This window comes from Equus caballus, chromosome 3 (assembly GCF_041296265.1).
Source record: "Equus caballus isolate H_3958 breed thoroughbred chromosome 3, TB-T2T, whole genome shotgun sequence".
NCBI classification, from domain to species: domain Eukaryota; kingdom Metazoa; phylum Chordata; class Mammalia; order Perissodactyla; family Equidae; genus Equus; species Equus caballus.
In genome coordinates, this window is record NC_091686.1 from 117,590,022 (window position 1) to 117,606,145 (window position 16,124).

Sequence of the window (16,124 nt, forward strand, 5' to 3'; positions counted from 1 at the left end):
TTACGGAGTTTAGATATTTGAACTACAAAATAGTAATAAGTACTAATATTTAGGGAATGCTTGCTATGAACTAAGCTCAGTGTCACCATCTTATGCACACAATATCACCATAAGGTAGATACTATTATTTGTCTTTCCTATGGAGGAGAAAGGAGAGGCCATGAAAGATTTAGTAGGTGCCAGAGCTGGAATTTATAGCCAGGCAGCCTGGTTCCCAAGGCTGAGTTGTTAACCAAGAGTTGAAAAAGACTTCACTGCAACACTATACAGCAATTTGTTTTGTAAGTATCATATGTGAAAAGAACCTATAATACTGGAAGAAATGGATTCACTTAAAAGTATATATTTATGTAAAATAACTAAATTGTGGGCTTTCGTATAGTTAAAATGAATGAACTATAGCTATCTCAACATGGATTAACTCAGAAACATAACAGGACTACATATAACAAATAGAATATGTATATGACGATTCCATGTATGCAAAGTTAAAATGAAGATATCTGAAACTTGAAAATAAGATAAAAAGAGGCCTCTCAACATGGTCCTAGAGCCTTGTCTAACAAGCTTATCTGAGGGTCATCTAACACAACTTTTGCTTAACTTGCTATTTACTATCACGGACCCTGCTCTGGAAAGTAAACGTTAATTAATTTACTTATTCATTTATTTATTTTTTGGTGAGGGAGATTGGCCCTGAGCTAACATCTGTGCCAATCTTCCTCTATTTTATGTGGGATGCCACCACAGCATGGGCTGATGAGCAGTGTGTAGGTCTGCGCCCAGGATCCAAACCCGTGAATCCCAGACCGCCAAAGCAGAGCACACGAACTTAATCACTATGCCACCAGGCCAACCCCATAAACATTAACTTTTGAAGGTTGGTAAATTGCAAGTGAGCTCTGTCCAGTAGAAAAGATAATCCTAAAGTTTATAGGTTTTTGACCTGTAGGACATTAGAGTTTTTATCTAATTTAACGATCACATTTCGTTTATTAAGTTGATACTCTTGTCTCTCTTACCCTCCTTTGAATTGGTTCTTTCATTGTGCTCCTTCCTTCACTCCTGAGTTCAATACATCGTTGACGTGTGCTCACTGCATAAATCTAAAGAGGTTATGTTTTTAACTCTTTGAAACTTATACTTCAACAAAGTTCAGAAACAGGCAAAACTAAACATACTTTTTAGGGATATTTACATATTTGGTGAAATTGTAAAGAAAAGGAAATGATTGACAAATTTCAGAAAGTGATTACTTTTTGCAAAGATAGAAGAAGATGCGATCAAGCCGGAGAAAAGAGAATGCTTAGAGATGTTCTGTTACTTAACCTGGGTTTGGGGCATATAGCTATTTGTAATATTATTAGTATGATTAATAAAATGTATGTATGGGGCTGGCCCAGTGGCTTAGTGGTTAAGTTTGCACGCTTCGCTTTGGCGGCCTGGCATTCGTAGGCTCGGAACCTGGGCACAGACCTACACCATTCATCAAGCCTTGCTGTGGCAGCATCCCACATAAAATAGAGGAAGATTGGCACAGATGTTAGCTCAGTGACAATCTTCCTCAAAAAAAAAGAGGAAGATTGGTAACGTGTTAGCTCAGGGCCAATATTCCTCACACAAAAAATAATAAAATAAGTAAATATATAAAATGCATGTATGATGTTTTCTTTTATAAGTATGATATTTTTATACAAATGCCTAAAACATATATCAAAATATTTTATTTATAGTGACTATATTCTATAAACTAATTAAAGAATTTTAAGTATATATCAATAGTGTTTATTAAAATACCTGATTTTTCCTGAGTATATATTGTCATAGTTGTAACTTTACATTTTAAAACAATCCCTAGCCATGAAAATATAGAAAATAGAGAAAGCTTTGATGACCCATGCTCTCTTCCATCATCAGGTCTTTGCTGTGGTGGACCATTCATCCATCCATCCATCCATCCGTCCATCCATCATTCATCTATCCATATGTTCATTCATCAGTCCACCCATCTATCTATCCATCCATCCATCTATCTATCCATTCATTCATCAATCTACCCATCTATCCACGTACCATCTGTCCATCCATCCCTCAATCCTTCAAACACTTATGAAGTACCTGCTTTTCTAATATACTTTCATAAGGAAGATAGATACTTACAAGTAATTAAATTGTGATATATGTTAAGAAACAGAAATATAACAGAAAACCATAGAATATAATACAGAGGACCTAATCTAGTTTGGGGAATCAGAGAAGGTTAGTTAACACCTAATACTTAAATCCTTAGCTTAATATTTTGTTAGATTAATTGACATCACTTCCTTTAGAAATGTTTTTCTTACCTCCCACGTCTAAGAAGCTGCCACATTTCTAAAATCACACAGTCAGAACGCAGCAGAGTTGTTGCTCGGCATGTCTGGATCTGGAACCCACCTTCCTTCTACATGCCATTTTGGAAAGCTTCTGGTTTGTGCTGCAAAGGCCTTTGAGTGACTGGAGGTCATAGAAACGTTCGGCAGGATTATACTGAGATCGTTGAACAACAATTTGTAGAAACGAGCATCAGTATCATGTAATAGGTCAGTCAAAAATATTTATTATAATCCTATTGTATATAGAAATAATTAGGTGCTACCAAATTTTTTAAATTCTAAGAAAAATATAGTCACGATATTTGAAGTCTCCTTTATTTAAGCCACTTTGAATTAGATTTCTCTGTCTTATGATCAGAAAAAGGAAATCCGCTGACTCATGTAGCTGAACATTTCAAGAGGCTAAAGCTGAAGTTGACACAGCAAGAGTCAAGCCCTCAGAGAATATCATCAGTGTCAGTAGATCTCCATGAAAATTCTCTCACACTAGAAGTTTGGGCAGAGCAAACACACGTAAAGAATTGTTTGTCAACATATCTAAGAGTTGGTTTGTTAATCACTTACTGTGATTTTCTGTTGCAAGCAAATAACAGAAAGTAAAACAACATATTTCTCAGCTGGCCACAGAAAGACATGTAGGAGAGTTTGGATGTAAACATCTTGTCACTTCGGGCATCAGGATGGGGCGCTGATAAGATGCCTGTCCAAGGTCCTCAAAAGGAATGGGGAGCACTGGGGAGGGAGGTCAGAGAAAAACTCTGCAAAGGAGCTAAAGATGTGAGAAAGATTTTAAAAGAATCTCTTTTCTTGCATAAAAGGTGACAGACTCTACCAGAAGGAGTCATTTGCATCATAAAACACTAGCAGAAATGAACTAGGCTGAGCAACAGGTGCTGTGGGGCTTGCAGTCAGCAGAGGTGCTCACACATTTTAATAAGCTCCAGGTTTGAGCCTGTGTCTGGATGCACTGGAGTCAGCGTGAATGTGGCAGTCAGGGAAAACTCCTCCTGCACAGAATCTTGGGCAGTGGGTTCCATAGTGGTCTTCAGCCTGGGGACCTCACCTGTATGGAGGCTGTAACTTCTAGTTGGGTGACCAAAACAAGGCAGTCTGACCCCTCTTCCTCCCATCTCTCTTGGTTAAAATTGGGGTGAGAACATCCATCTCCGAGTTCTTGTGAAAATTAAGTACGATAATGAACGCAAAGGGTCTGCTAAATAGTAGGTTCTCAAGGTGAGCCTCACTGCCCCTCCCCAATATGAAAAATTAAAAAGTCACTTTAACATTGGAACACTCAGAGTGGACTCCTCGAGGATTATGAATTCTATTAATATTTGTCTCTCAAATAAAAGAACAATTGGGGGGAAAATTGCATCCAGCCAAATCCATTTGAAATGGATGAGAGTTGAGCAGTAAATAATGAAGAAGAATGTAGACAGATCCAGAAAGGGACTTGGACCATTTTGCCGCTAATAGGTGCCACAGACAGTTCATTACTGATAAATGTAGAATAATGATGTTCTTAATGAGTCTTTTCACGCACAAATTCATCATAAAACAAGAGGATGAGGTACAACAAAAAGTCTCTGAATAGCATTCATGCAGCGTGGAAAGCAAGGATAATTTCACATCCCAAAGAGAGCTACAGATTTAACAAAGCCTTCTGAGATTTTCTTCACTGCATTTATAGGCAGAATCCCAACTTAACAACTTTTCTTCTAATATCTCAAAGGTAAATTTCAACCTGCCACACAGTTTGGGGCACCTGGAAGAACCCAGGAGAGGAAGATCTGTAGCCTTGTGCTTAAATGCTTCTGTGGTCCCTTATTATTTATTTGACCTTGAGCCATTTCTATCTGTGCCCTAGACTTTCTCAGTAGTAGCATGAAGACATAACACCTTTTCCGTGTGCCTCATACTTGGATGGTGTTATAGGTGGAATTGCATTCCTTACAAAATTCACGTGTTGGTACTCTAACCCACAAAACCTCAGGATGTGACCACATTTGGAGACACGGTCTTTAAAGAGGTAACTGAGTTCAAATAGGTCATTGGGGTGGGCCCTAATCAAGTAGGATGAGTGTCCTTATAACAGGAGGAGATTAGGACACAGATACACACAGAGGGAAGACCAAGTGACACAGCAAGAAGGACACAGCAAGAAGCTGGCCATCTACAAGCTAAGGAGAGAGGCCTCAGAAGAAACCAACCCTACCCACATTGTGCTCTTGGACTTCCAGCCTCCAAAACTGTGAGAAAATAAATTCCCCTTGTTTAAGCCACCCAGCACATGGCACTTTGTTGTGGCAGCCCTAGGAAACTAATACAGTTGGAATGCTCAAAAAATTACGTGATAACTTTTGTGCACCTACTCCTTAAACGGCACTTCACTGCCTTTTTTGACAGCTACAGATAAGGAAGTCAGACACAGATGTGTGGAAGTGCTTTTTGAGTTAATAGTGCAAAACATGATAAACACTTTAGAGCATATGTCCACTATGTTCTCCTGCCTTCTATATATATTTCACTTAAAATTCTTTTTGTGCAATGTTCCAAATAGTGGACTCTGCAAAAGTGATGGAACCAAATCAAGCTGACCTAATTTCAGATCAATTCTACTTAACACCTGTAGCGGGCAGACTTGTAAGAGGCTCCCCAAATTCCCATCCCTTGGTGTATGTGCCCTGGACAATCTCTGATGCTTGAGAGTGAGTGGGACTGTGAATGTGATATAAGTTAAATGGTTAGATTAGGTTACATTGTACGGTAAGGGTGATGGAATAGTCACTCCCGTAATAATGCTAAATTGTATTTAAGACTCCATCTTAGCAGACTGAGAGAAGAGATTCCCCTGATGGTTTTGAAGAGAAAGCTGTCACGTTGTGAAAGAGCCACAGGACCAGGCTCTGAGGTTGGCCTCTAGGAGCCGAAAACAGCCTTTGGCCGACAGCCAACAACAAAACCCAAGGAGCTGAATTCTTCCAACAGCCTGAATCAGTTTGGAAGAAGACCCACGTCTCAGACGAGATCACAGCTGTGATCTTGATGTCAACCTGATCTGACCTGAAACCCTGAGTCGAGGACTGACTAACCCAGCCCCAGACTTCTGGCCCCAGGAAAACCTGAGATAACAAATGTGTGTTATTTAAAGCTGCTAAGTTAGTGGTAACTGTGCCGGCAGAAATAGAAAACCAATGCAAGGCCAAAATGCTGATTCTACGCCTGATTTACACAGCACACACGCGCAGACACCCTCTCACACACATACACGCAGACACTCTTTTTAGGAAACTGTGTCTTAATTAGCGTCCTGTCTTACTACATGCTTTTCCTTCTTCTTTGGTAGAGAATCAGAAAATCTGATTAAAGAAAAGAAAACTTCTTTTCAAGCCTGAGGACAGCTTAAATAACTGGACAGGCTGGATTATAGAATGTCCTCAAGGAAATGGACATTTGTCACCAGCAGAGGTTTCCTATCAAGCGATCAAAGGCCAGCCAGGCAGTCCATGGGAAACTTGATTTTGTAAGTAGAAAAGAGTAAAAATGAATATTAATCCTAGCTCTGGTATTTACCATTCAAGCCTGGCAAAAGTTTTTAATCTAATCCGAGTTTTCTCGTCTGTAAAATGGAAACAATGCCCACTTCATGAGATTTTTTTTGAGATATAATCATGTAACTTAACATTCACCATTTTTAAATATACAATGCAGTGATTTTACACAGTTATAAAATTGTGCAACTATCATCACTATCTAATTCCAGAACATTTTCATCACCCCAAAAAGAATCTCCATACCCATTAGCAATCACTCTCCGTCCCCCTCCCTTAGTCCCTGGCAAACACTAATCTACTTTCATTCTCAATGGATTTACCTCTTCTTGACATTTTATATAAAAGAATTAAACAATATGTAGCCATTTGTGTTGGGTTTCTTTCACTTAGCATAACGTTTTCAAGGTTCATCCATGTTGTAACCTCATAAGATTTTTGCGATTAAAAAAAATGCCTCGATCTTGCGCTTGGCTCGCTTTGAGTCATCAGTAAATCAGTAAATGTCAATATCTTATTATTAATAAGATGAATATTATAGAATTATGGACAACTAGCTTTCGAAGGCTGTAGAGATCCTTTCAACCTATCATTCCATGCAATGTAGACATCCCCAATCACAACCTCTTTGGCTGAGTATCCTTCAATTTTTTCTTGAAAACCTCCAGGCACTCGGAGCTCATTATTGAGAAAGAGAGATCTTCCCCATGGCTGCGACATTCTGACTGTTGAAAAATTCATCCTTACATTGAAATAAAACCTGCCTCCAACAACATTTACTAATTAGTCCTTGTTATGGGCTGTGTTGTGTCCCCCCCAAAAAGATATGTTGAACTCCCAACACTCAGTACTTCACAATGTTATCCTACTTGGAAATAGTCTTTGCAGATGTAGTCAGTTAAGATGAGGTCATTAGAGTGGGCCATAATCCAATAGGACTGACATCCGTATAAAAAGGGAAATTTGAGGACAGACAGACACCGAGAGAGAGTGCCATGGGAAGATGAAGATCAGAGCAATGCTTCTGCAAGCCAAGGAGTACCAAAGATTGTGAACAAACACTAGAAGCTAAGAGAGAGACCTGGAGTAGATTCTCCTTCACAGCCCTCGGAAGGACCCCTCCTAATCTCAGACTTCTGCTTTCAAGAACTGAGAGTCAACAAATGAGTTTGTCACTTTGCTACAGCAGCCCCAGAAAATAAATATAGTCCTGGTTTTTTGCTCAGGTGCCAACAGGTTGCCTCTTTCTTCACTTGATGACCTTTCAAGTATTTGAAGGCAGCCCACCTGTTCCATCCCGAGGGCTCTTCTTCTCCAGAGTAACAGTCGTGTTCTTCCAGCTGTGAGACTGCCACCCTGCCGCAATCTCCTGCTCTTCTCTGGCTGTGCACTGGCTTAGAAATCAGTGCAAGTTCTCAGAATGCTTATTGAGCCTTGAGCAGTAAATCTTCTTAATATGTAAAATATTCTCCTTTGCTATTTTGTTTGAATTGTTGGGGTCTACACTCTGCGTAGGAAGAATTCATATTATTTAGCACCTGCTGGAATTTGAGCAAACTCAATGAATAAGGTTGGCAGAGGCAAAGTGGGGCTGCCCAGAGTGGAGTTTCCTCCAAAAATATCCCCAATATTGCCCACCATTCTTACTTCTCTCATCCCAGTCAGGCCACCATAATTTCACACCTAGACTTCTGCGACAACCTCTTAACTGCTCTTCCTAACCCCATTCTTGTCCACCTTAGCGTCCATCCTCCACCCTACAGGCAGAGCAATCTTTGTAAAGCACACATTAGATTAGGAATTAAGATCTTTGAGTGCATTTTCACTATAATTAGACTAAAATCCTTACCTTGGTCTACACGGCCCCACAGGATACAGTCCCTGCCACTCTCTCCAATCTCATCTTCTGTCATTCTCCCCCATTCACCAGGATACCTTCTCTACTCCTAAACACACAAGGTCATTCCCACCTCTGAATACTTATCTCTGATCTTTCTTTGTCTTTTTTGCTTTTTAAGGTATGCTTTCTTTTTTTGATGAGGAGGATTGGCCCTGAGCTAACATGTGTTGCCAATCTTGCCAATCTTCCTCTTCCCCACCCCCCAAAGCCTCAGTACATAGTTGTATATCCTAGTTGTAGATCATTCTAGTTCTTCTATGTGGGATGCCACCTCAGCATGGCTTGAGAAGCTATGCTAGCTCCACGCCCAGGATCTGGACCAGCAAACTCCGTGCCACTGAAGCAGAGTGCGTGAACTTAACCACTGTGACACAAGGACCCCCCTAATATTCCTTTTTCATGGAACACTTCCCTCCCTCTCCATCTTCACATCTTTATGGCTACCATTCTCACCATTGAGGCCTCAATTCAAATGTCCTATCCCTAGAGAGGCCTCTCACTTGGTCATACTAACTAAAGTAGTGACCCCATCCCATATCACTCTACCCCAGGACCCTGAGGGGTGTGTATGTGTGTGTGTGTGTGTGTACATGAGTGTGCCTGCCCAGGATTTCCCATTTTCCAAAATTGTCTGACATACTTATATGTTTATTATTGATTTTATTGATGACTCTATTCCCAGCATTTAGAAGAGTGCCTGGCATAAATAGTTGCTCATTAAATATGTGCTGAAAGAAAGAATGAACATATGGATAAATGAGAGTTAGTAGAAAAAGGAATTGGGAGATGAGGTCAGCCTTGGAGCAGGACCACCTCTGAATTGTACGCAAAACTGTTGTGCCAATGAAGTGTAGCAAACGTTCTTGGAGGAAAGTTACAGTTGGAAACCCGTTCAACGAGGTGGACTCCTCTCTCATATGCTATGATATCCTCTTCTCCCACTTTCAAGTTCTCATGTACTAACATGAGGGGCTAAGAATAAGGAATCTGGTATGAAACAAACCAGTTCAGAGACTTGAGGGGTCCAAATCCACAAGCGCGGGGTATGGGGTGGAGCACTTCCCTTACTCTGAACATCCTGCCAGGACCCAGGTGGGGTCTTAAACATGTCACATGAGGAAGATGAGAAATTCAGAGTTACTATTTTCCAGGCTTTCCAGGAGTTCCTGAAGATTATCAGTTTTGCCTGCAAACCATTGACAATCCATCTGAGCCTCTTTGGAAGAAATCTGCCAGACAGGGGGTGTTTGTTAAAGGAGGCACAGACAATCCCTGAACAGAGAGCCAGGGGTCTGGCCCAGGGCAGCCCAGCCTCGAACAAATCAGCTCCCAATGAGCCGCCTGAGCGGAAAGTGGCTCACGGCAGGCCACCTTATGCTCCACACCATCTGGCTCCCTGCACGCCCTTCCTTGCTGAGTTTTAATTTCCGAACCAGACGCACTGCTACAATTATACTTTACTTCCTTTTATGCATCCTGCTGTGGGAACACAGAAGCTTCTGGTAATTAAACGTCTACTTTGTGAACGGTGAGGAAGTTTCCGCACTTAACCGTTACTTTATTTGCTGGAGATACAGCAGGGGAAAAATCCCAAGATTTTCGCACCTTAGATAGATCCCAGGTCACCAGGACGCTGACCCATTGACTCTGGAAGCAAATCTGTAATGCGAGAAAGGGGATATTGGAGTTTGATGAAGTCCCGGCCTGGTCTTTTATGAGCCGTGTGCCTTTGAGCCCTCTTTCTGTTCCAGGAGCCAGTTTTCTTCTGTTTCCCCACCCATGAAAGGAGTAAATCACATAAGATAGAGGTAAATTTCAGTAGGATAAAAGATGCGAATCTGTTTTGTTGACATGCATTCCAAGCACCACCCTTTGTTTCTTTAAGCATATGTAGCCATCTGACCCAGCTGCTCCTATGAAGCCCAGAGATGAGTTCTATCCAGGATGCACACCCTTAAAAATATAAGTACAGTGTTGAAAAATCAAAGGATTTCACATATGTTTTTGGTAATTTCCAGTTTATCCTGAAAAGTTGTGAGATCTGATAATGTGCAAGACGCATGCTTACCTAGCAACATTCACCTGAAGCTGCGGCACACCTTTAGCAGAGATCCTGTGGACCAGCAGTTTCTCAAAGTTTTAAGTGCATGTTAATCACCTGGGCATCTTGCTTAAACACAGATTCTTATTCAATGGATCTGGGGCCCCAGATAGTGTGTTTGTAACAATCACCCAAGATGTGGCTGCAGGTGGGAGTGAAGCCTGTTTTGAGTAGCGAGGGTTTGGACTCCGGAGTGCCCTGCACCTCTCCCTTTTTCTTCCCCTCCCTGTCGTCTTCCAACCCTGATGCCAAACAACAGGTGCCATTTATCATTACACTCACTCTATTGTCCTTTTTATATTAGGGATATATTTTTCTACACCTGGCCCACTTCACTCATTTGTCATCTGACAAACTAAGAATACATTTGAATATTTAGCCCAACTTTAAAGGGTTTTTGGTAACCCCAGCCTGGTTGAATCAGTCAAAGTCATTCCAGGAAGAAAAGTGTCATCAACTACTTTTAGTGGAGGGAATTTAGGCCACACAGGTAATGGAGAAACTGATAGCGAGTTAGCCCAGAGTTAACAACAGCACACACCATTGAGCCCTGGAGTGGCAAGGGCAAATGGGGGAGGCAGTGTCACCAGAGTCCAGGGCTCAGCATCCCCAGGCAGATGCTGGGAGCTCGACGAGCCTTTTGGGCAGAAGCTGGAGTCATAGAGAAGATGCAGTTGCTCACAAAGGACGCTGCTTGAGGCAGACAGGAAGGGTGAGAGGTGCCCTGGCTTCTCTCTTTCACCAGGACATGTCTCCACTAGTCCCTCATGTCAGAAGAACCAAGCCAGAAGCCAGCTGACAAGGGAGCTTGAAAAACGCAGCCAGCAAGGGACAGCATCTACTCCCATACAAAGCAGAAAAGAAGTAAATTTGGACCTGAAGACAGAGAAACCAGGTCTGGCACTCCGCCCTTGGGTATATCCTCACTGTTGTCAATCAGAAGGAAGGTCTTGAACCAGATTTCCAAACAGCCAAAATGTTTTTTCCGTATTTCCTTAAAAATGAAAGGAAAAAAATCATACCACCTTTCAGTATCTACACATTATTCTCATTATTTTTTTTGCAATACCCTTGAACAGTTGGAAAGATCACTTGCTTAGGCATGAGGAGAACTGTGGCTCTGGTCTAAACATTGCCATATGATGATTTTTTTTTTGAGGTACAAAAAGCTGTAGATATTTAAGTATACAACTTGTTTGCGTGGAGATAAGCATACACTAGTGAAACCATTATCACAATCAATGCCATAAACTTACCCATCACCTCCAAAAGTTTCCTCCAGACCCCTTTGGTTTTTTGTTTGGTTCTGTTTTTCCTTTTGTGGTGACTGTGCTTAATATAGATCTACCATCTTAGCAAATTTTTATGTCTACACTACAGCACTGTTAATCATACGTCCTATTCTGTATAGTAAATCTCCAGAACTTATTTCCCTTGCATAACTGAAACTTTGCACCATTTTACTAACATCTTCCCCTTTTCCCCTCCCCACAGCTCAGGGCAGCCACCTGGCAACTATTGTGTGCTTCTGTGAGTTTGACTATGTTTGCATGGTTTGACTAGAGTCCACGTATAAGTGGATCATGCAGTATTTGTATTTCTGTGTCTTACTCATTCCACTTAGAATGATGTCCTCTATATCCATCTATGTTGTTGCAAATGGTGACATACACATTTTTTTAAGGCTGAATAATATTACTTTGTACGTATATGTCACATTTTCTATATCCATTCATCTGTCGATGGACGTTTAGGTTGTTTCCATATCTTGACTATTGTGAACAATTCTGCAGTGAACATGGGAGTGCAGATATCTCTTCAAGATCCAGATTTAAATTCCTTTGAATAATATCCAGAGGTGGGATTGCTGGAGCAAATGGTAAAGAATTGTCATATGATTATTGTGACCTTGGTAAATTGATATGACCAATTGGCTTCCACATACTTACTTGTTAAGTGGTAATAATAATGCTTCTCTACTTTATAAGACATTTGTAAATAGAAAAATAACATTAAAAAGCATTGATCCATTCAATGTGTAATTAATGAATTCCAAGCACCATGGTTTCTAAGGTTGGAGGGTGTCTCCAGTAAGAAGCTCTCCTGAAACCCCAATCTCCATTAGGCATAATGTTAAAGGCCTTATATATGCTTTCAAAGTCCCTGAGTTCCCCATTGTGTTGTTCAGGGTCCTCTTAGGAGACAGAAACCACATCAGTAATTGAACAGGGGAAATTAAAATGTAAAGAATCATTAGTTTGAAACAAGGGATTGATGACTAAGGGACACCTATTTCATAGCACTTATAACACATAGTATTGAGTACCCATCTTGCCATCAGTCTGGGAGTTTCTTGAGAGCAGGAACTGTGTCTCCAGTTAATATGTTTAACCCTAGAACTTGAGGTATCTCCAGACCTAAGTACAATATTTGACTCCCAGTGACTGCTGAATGATTGTTGAGGAAATGAATGTACGGGAACTTAAAGTCCAAAGGGACATAGAGGTTCAAACTATTACAATAGGTAGCTACACATGCTTTAGAGCAGTTCCAGACAAAGATCCACGAGAGAAAGCTGGAGAGGTGGGAAGAAACATCATAGAGAGAGCAGCAGCAACACACACGAGAGGAATGAGAGAGCGATGCATATTCTGGAACCAACTGGTTATCCATATTTTCTAAAGCATGAGTGTTTTGTTGTTGTTGTTGTTTTCTTTTTGGAGAAAGATTAGCCCTGAGCTAACATCTGCCTCCAATCCTCCTCTTTTTGCTGATGAAGCCTGGCCCTGAGCTAACATCCGTGCCCATCTTCCTCTGCTTTATATGTGGGACGCCTACCACAGCATGGCTTGACAAGCGGTGCCATGTCCGCACCCGGGATCCGAACCAGTGAACCCTGGGCCGCCGAAGCAGAACATGCGCACTCAACTGCTGCACAACCAGGCTGGCCCCTAAAGCATGAGTTTTGAAGGAGAAGATAGCAGAATATGAAGTTGGCGAGAGAAGGCAGGAGCTGTGCCATGAGAAGGAGTTTGGATCTTGTCCACTATAAGGGGAGCCGTTGAAGAGTTCCGTCAGGGGCTGTGACAGGATAGGCGAGATGTGGGAACAGATCATCCTACACTCTGTGAGGGGTGCTGTGATTGACTGGGAAGGGCTGCACTTGGGAAGTAAAATTGGTTGCATTTTACGTATACAGACACAAGTATCCAATCAAAGAAAACCAGCTCCAAAACAAAAAGGGAAGAGAGAATTGTAAGTGCTTGCTGTTAGGAATTCTACATGGTTAATTCAAATATGATAAACAGTCCTGGACACAGTTCCATATTTCTTAAAAGCTGTGTGGCCAAAAGAATCAAACACTGAAAACGTACTTTTGAACTCTTTTCAAAGGAACAACCACCAAAGGATAACGGCCTGGAGCTCAAATTGACCAAAAGATAGGGTACTTCAAGTGCTTTTGGTCAGTGGGGGCTTTGAAATAAAAGCTTAAGTTCACTATATGGGAATTTCAACAAAGTCATACAAAATAGAACTTTCCTTCTATTTCCTTTACTCTTTACCTTAATTCATACGTGACACATCAAATGTACCAGAACCAATGCTATTTTAAATAAAATTTCTTTAAGTTCTTGAATTTAGCAAGTTGGCAATTCATCTAACCCGACCGAGCCTTAGTTTTCTCATCTATAAAAGCAGCACAAATGTTCTCTTTTCATGGATTACATAATATTCCTGTTAAAAGTGATTTTTCTTTAAGAAACTAATTTTGCAAAAAGTGTCTATAAAAAGCACAAGTTTTTACCTTTTATGTACTGTCAATTTGTCCTTAGTGGGTCATAATTTAATGGAATCCTAGGGTAGCATCCCCCTGTTATAGAGTGGAAACAGTAGATTTTCCCACACACCATTGGTTTACTTAAGTAAAAATGGATAAATAGGGCCTATCCATGTAATAGAGAAGCATTTACTATAGAAAAAAGAGATTGAGTTTCTTGAGTATGGCATGCTGAGAAAGACAAACCCCCTCTATCTTTGGGAACTAGTCATTTATTTAGCTCTACCTAATTAAAATCAAGTTTCTAAAGCTAGAATGCCTCATAAATTTTACTATGTAACAAACATATAGCTTTATTTATTGTTTAATTAAATTAACTATAACTTGATATTTGCATTCATATCCATCATCCTTTGAAGCGTCTTGGTGCTTCCATTGATATCAAAGTTCATCTCAGTGAGCAACAATTGCCTGATCAGTAGAAAAGGTGGGAAGCGGGAACATTCAATTCCGATGGCTGATGTGAGGACTGAGACCATGCCCATGAAGTGCTTATGGTGAGCCTTGCATGTGGTATTTGAGAAATAGACAGTGGCTGCTAATACTGTTTTCATTTTAATCGTGTTCTTTTGCTGCTATTGATGAGAGCTCCTAGAACATTGTGTAGCACACAGGAGTAATTGATCAATAATTTTAAATTACCTTATCTTACTTTAAATGATGCATGATAAATGATTTATGAGTTGAAGGTGGAGAAGAGGACATTAAGACATAATACTCCACATCCTGATACACCTTCGCTAAATAAAAGTGGTTAAATTAATGTCTGTTACGACCCTCTTAAAAAGTAAATTATATGGATCACCAAGTTATGTATATATAATGGAGCAATTCAAACCACACAGGAGTTTCAAATGGTCGCTTCCTCCTTGTCTTCTATACTTGATTTTCTTTTTGTAAGAGGAACTTCCATTTAAAGGTTGTCAATAGAACTTCTGTTTTTAGTAAAGCAGATAGAAATGTCAGTTGGAGTAAATGGTGTTCACTCAAGGAAGGACCCCAGGGTGACTCTTTACTTTTGAGAATATGAGGCAGTTAGGCATCCACACTTCTAGAGAAATATTATTAATGTGATTTTTTTTCTGAGAAAGCATCTTTTTTTGTACAGCTTAAAGACTGCTGGAGAGAAGGGTGGGAAACAATTTCTCTAGAGTCTACAGGCCTCTTGAAAGTAAAAGGAAAGAGAGAGAATGCCTGCTATATAGTAAGAGCTCAAAAGTGCGTTGAATAAACTAACAAATGAATGAATTCTGATCTTTTCTCCTATTTTTTTGAGCTTCAAGAGAACTACTTATAGACATTGTTATTGGAGTCTGGAGAAATAGTTTCTGTTATAAACTTTTGGAAAAAGAAAATTGGTACAATGTTTAGGAAAGCTGGTTTGCAGCATAGAGTAAATGCTTTTCAAATGCCTTCACCCACTACAGTTAAAGTGAACTAGTTTTGTGTGGATGGACACTGTCACTGCGAAAAACTAGAAATACAGGAAAAACTCTTTTTGAAAAGAAAATCTATTTGAAGACAGCTATTTGAACTATTGAAGCCCAAAGTCCATACAGGTGACCACAATGCTTGGCATTACCTTTCACCTTAACGGATCCTCCATTTCTCAAGAACAGTTGACAGGCTAATAAGCAGAGGAGAGCTTCCAGCGTCCTTATGGGGCTGTGACAGGAGAGTCCTGGAACACATCTAAAGTTAAAGAAAAAATGCCATTCAGTTGGAATTCCAAGTGGCTATGCCCAGGACAAGGGTCCAGACTTCATGAAGACTGAATCCCAAGCTCCAAGAGGAGGCTAAGAAGACACGATGAGGAAATGTAATGTGCTATCCTGGATGGGATAGCGGGACAGAAAAAGACAGCAGGTAAAAGTTGAAGGTATCAGTATTGGTTTATTACTTGTAACAAACTACCATACTAATTTAAGATATTAATAATAGAGGAAACTGTGTGTGGGGTATATGGAAAGTCTATGTACTATCTTCTCAATTTCTGTTAATCTAACATTGTTTTTAAAATATCAATAAAAAACAAAGACATTACATTATATATAAATAGATGAAATACTCTAATTAAAAACAGAAATTGTCACACTGGGGTCCGGCCCCGTGGCCGAGTGGTTAGGTTCACATGCTCTGTCTCGGTGGTCCAGGGTTTTGCCGGTTCAGATCCTGGGCACGAACATGGCACCACTCATCAGGCCACGCTGAGGGGGGGTCCCACACAGCACAACCAGAAAGACTAAAACTAGAATACACAACCATGTACTAGGGGGACTTGGGGAGAAGAAGAAGGGAAAAAAAGGAGAAGATTGGCAACAGATGTTAGCTCAGGAACCAAGCTTTAAAAAAAAAAAAG

General features: G+C 40.5%; 1 long non-coding RNA gene across 1 annotated transcript in view; it reads right to left on the reverse strand.

The window, feature by feature from the left end:
• Window positions 1–10,377: 10,377 nt before the first annotated feature.
• The window catches only part of LOC106782990 (uncharacterized), an 84,435-nt gene continuing 78,688 nt past the window's right edge, over window positions 10,378–16,124 (reverse strand). The window contains exons 4-5 of the long non-coding RNA XR_011437214.1: window positions 15,348–15,457; window positions 10,378–10,921 (exon numbers count right to left, since the gene is read on the reverse strand). This is a non-coding gene — a long non-coding RNA (uncharacterized lncRNA). The remainder of the gene's footprint in view (window positions 10,922–15,347; window positions 15,458–16,124) is intronic.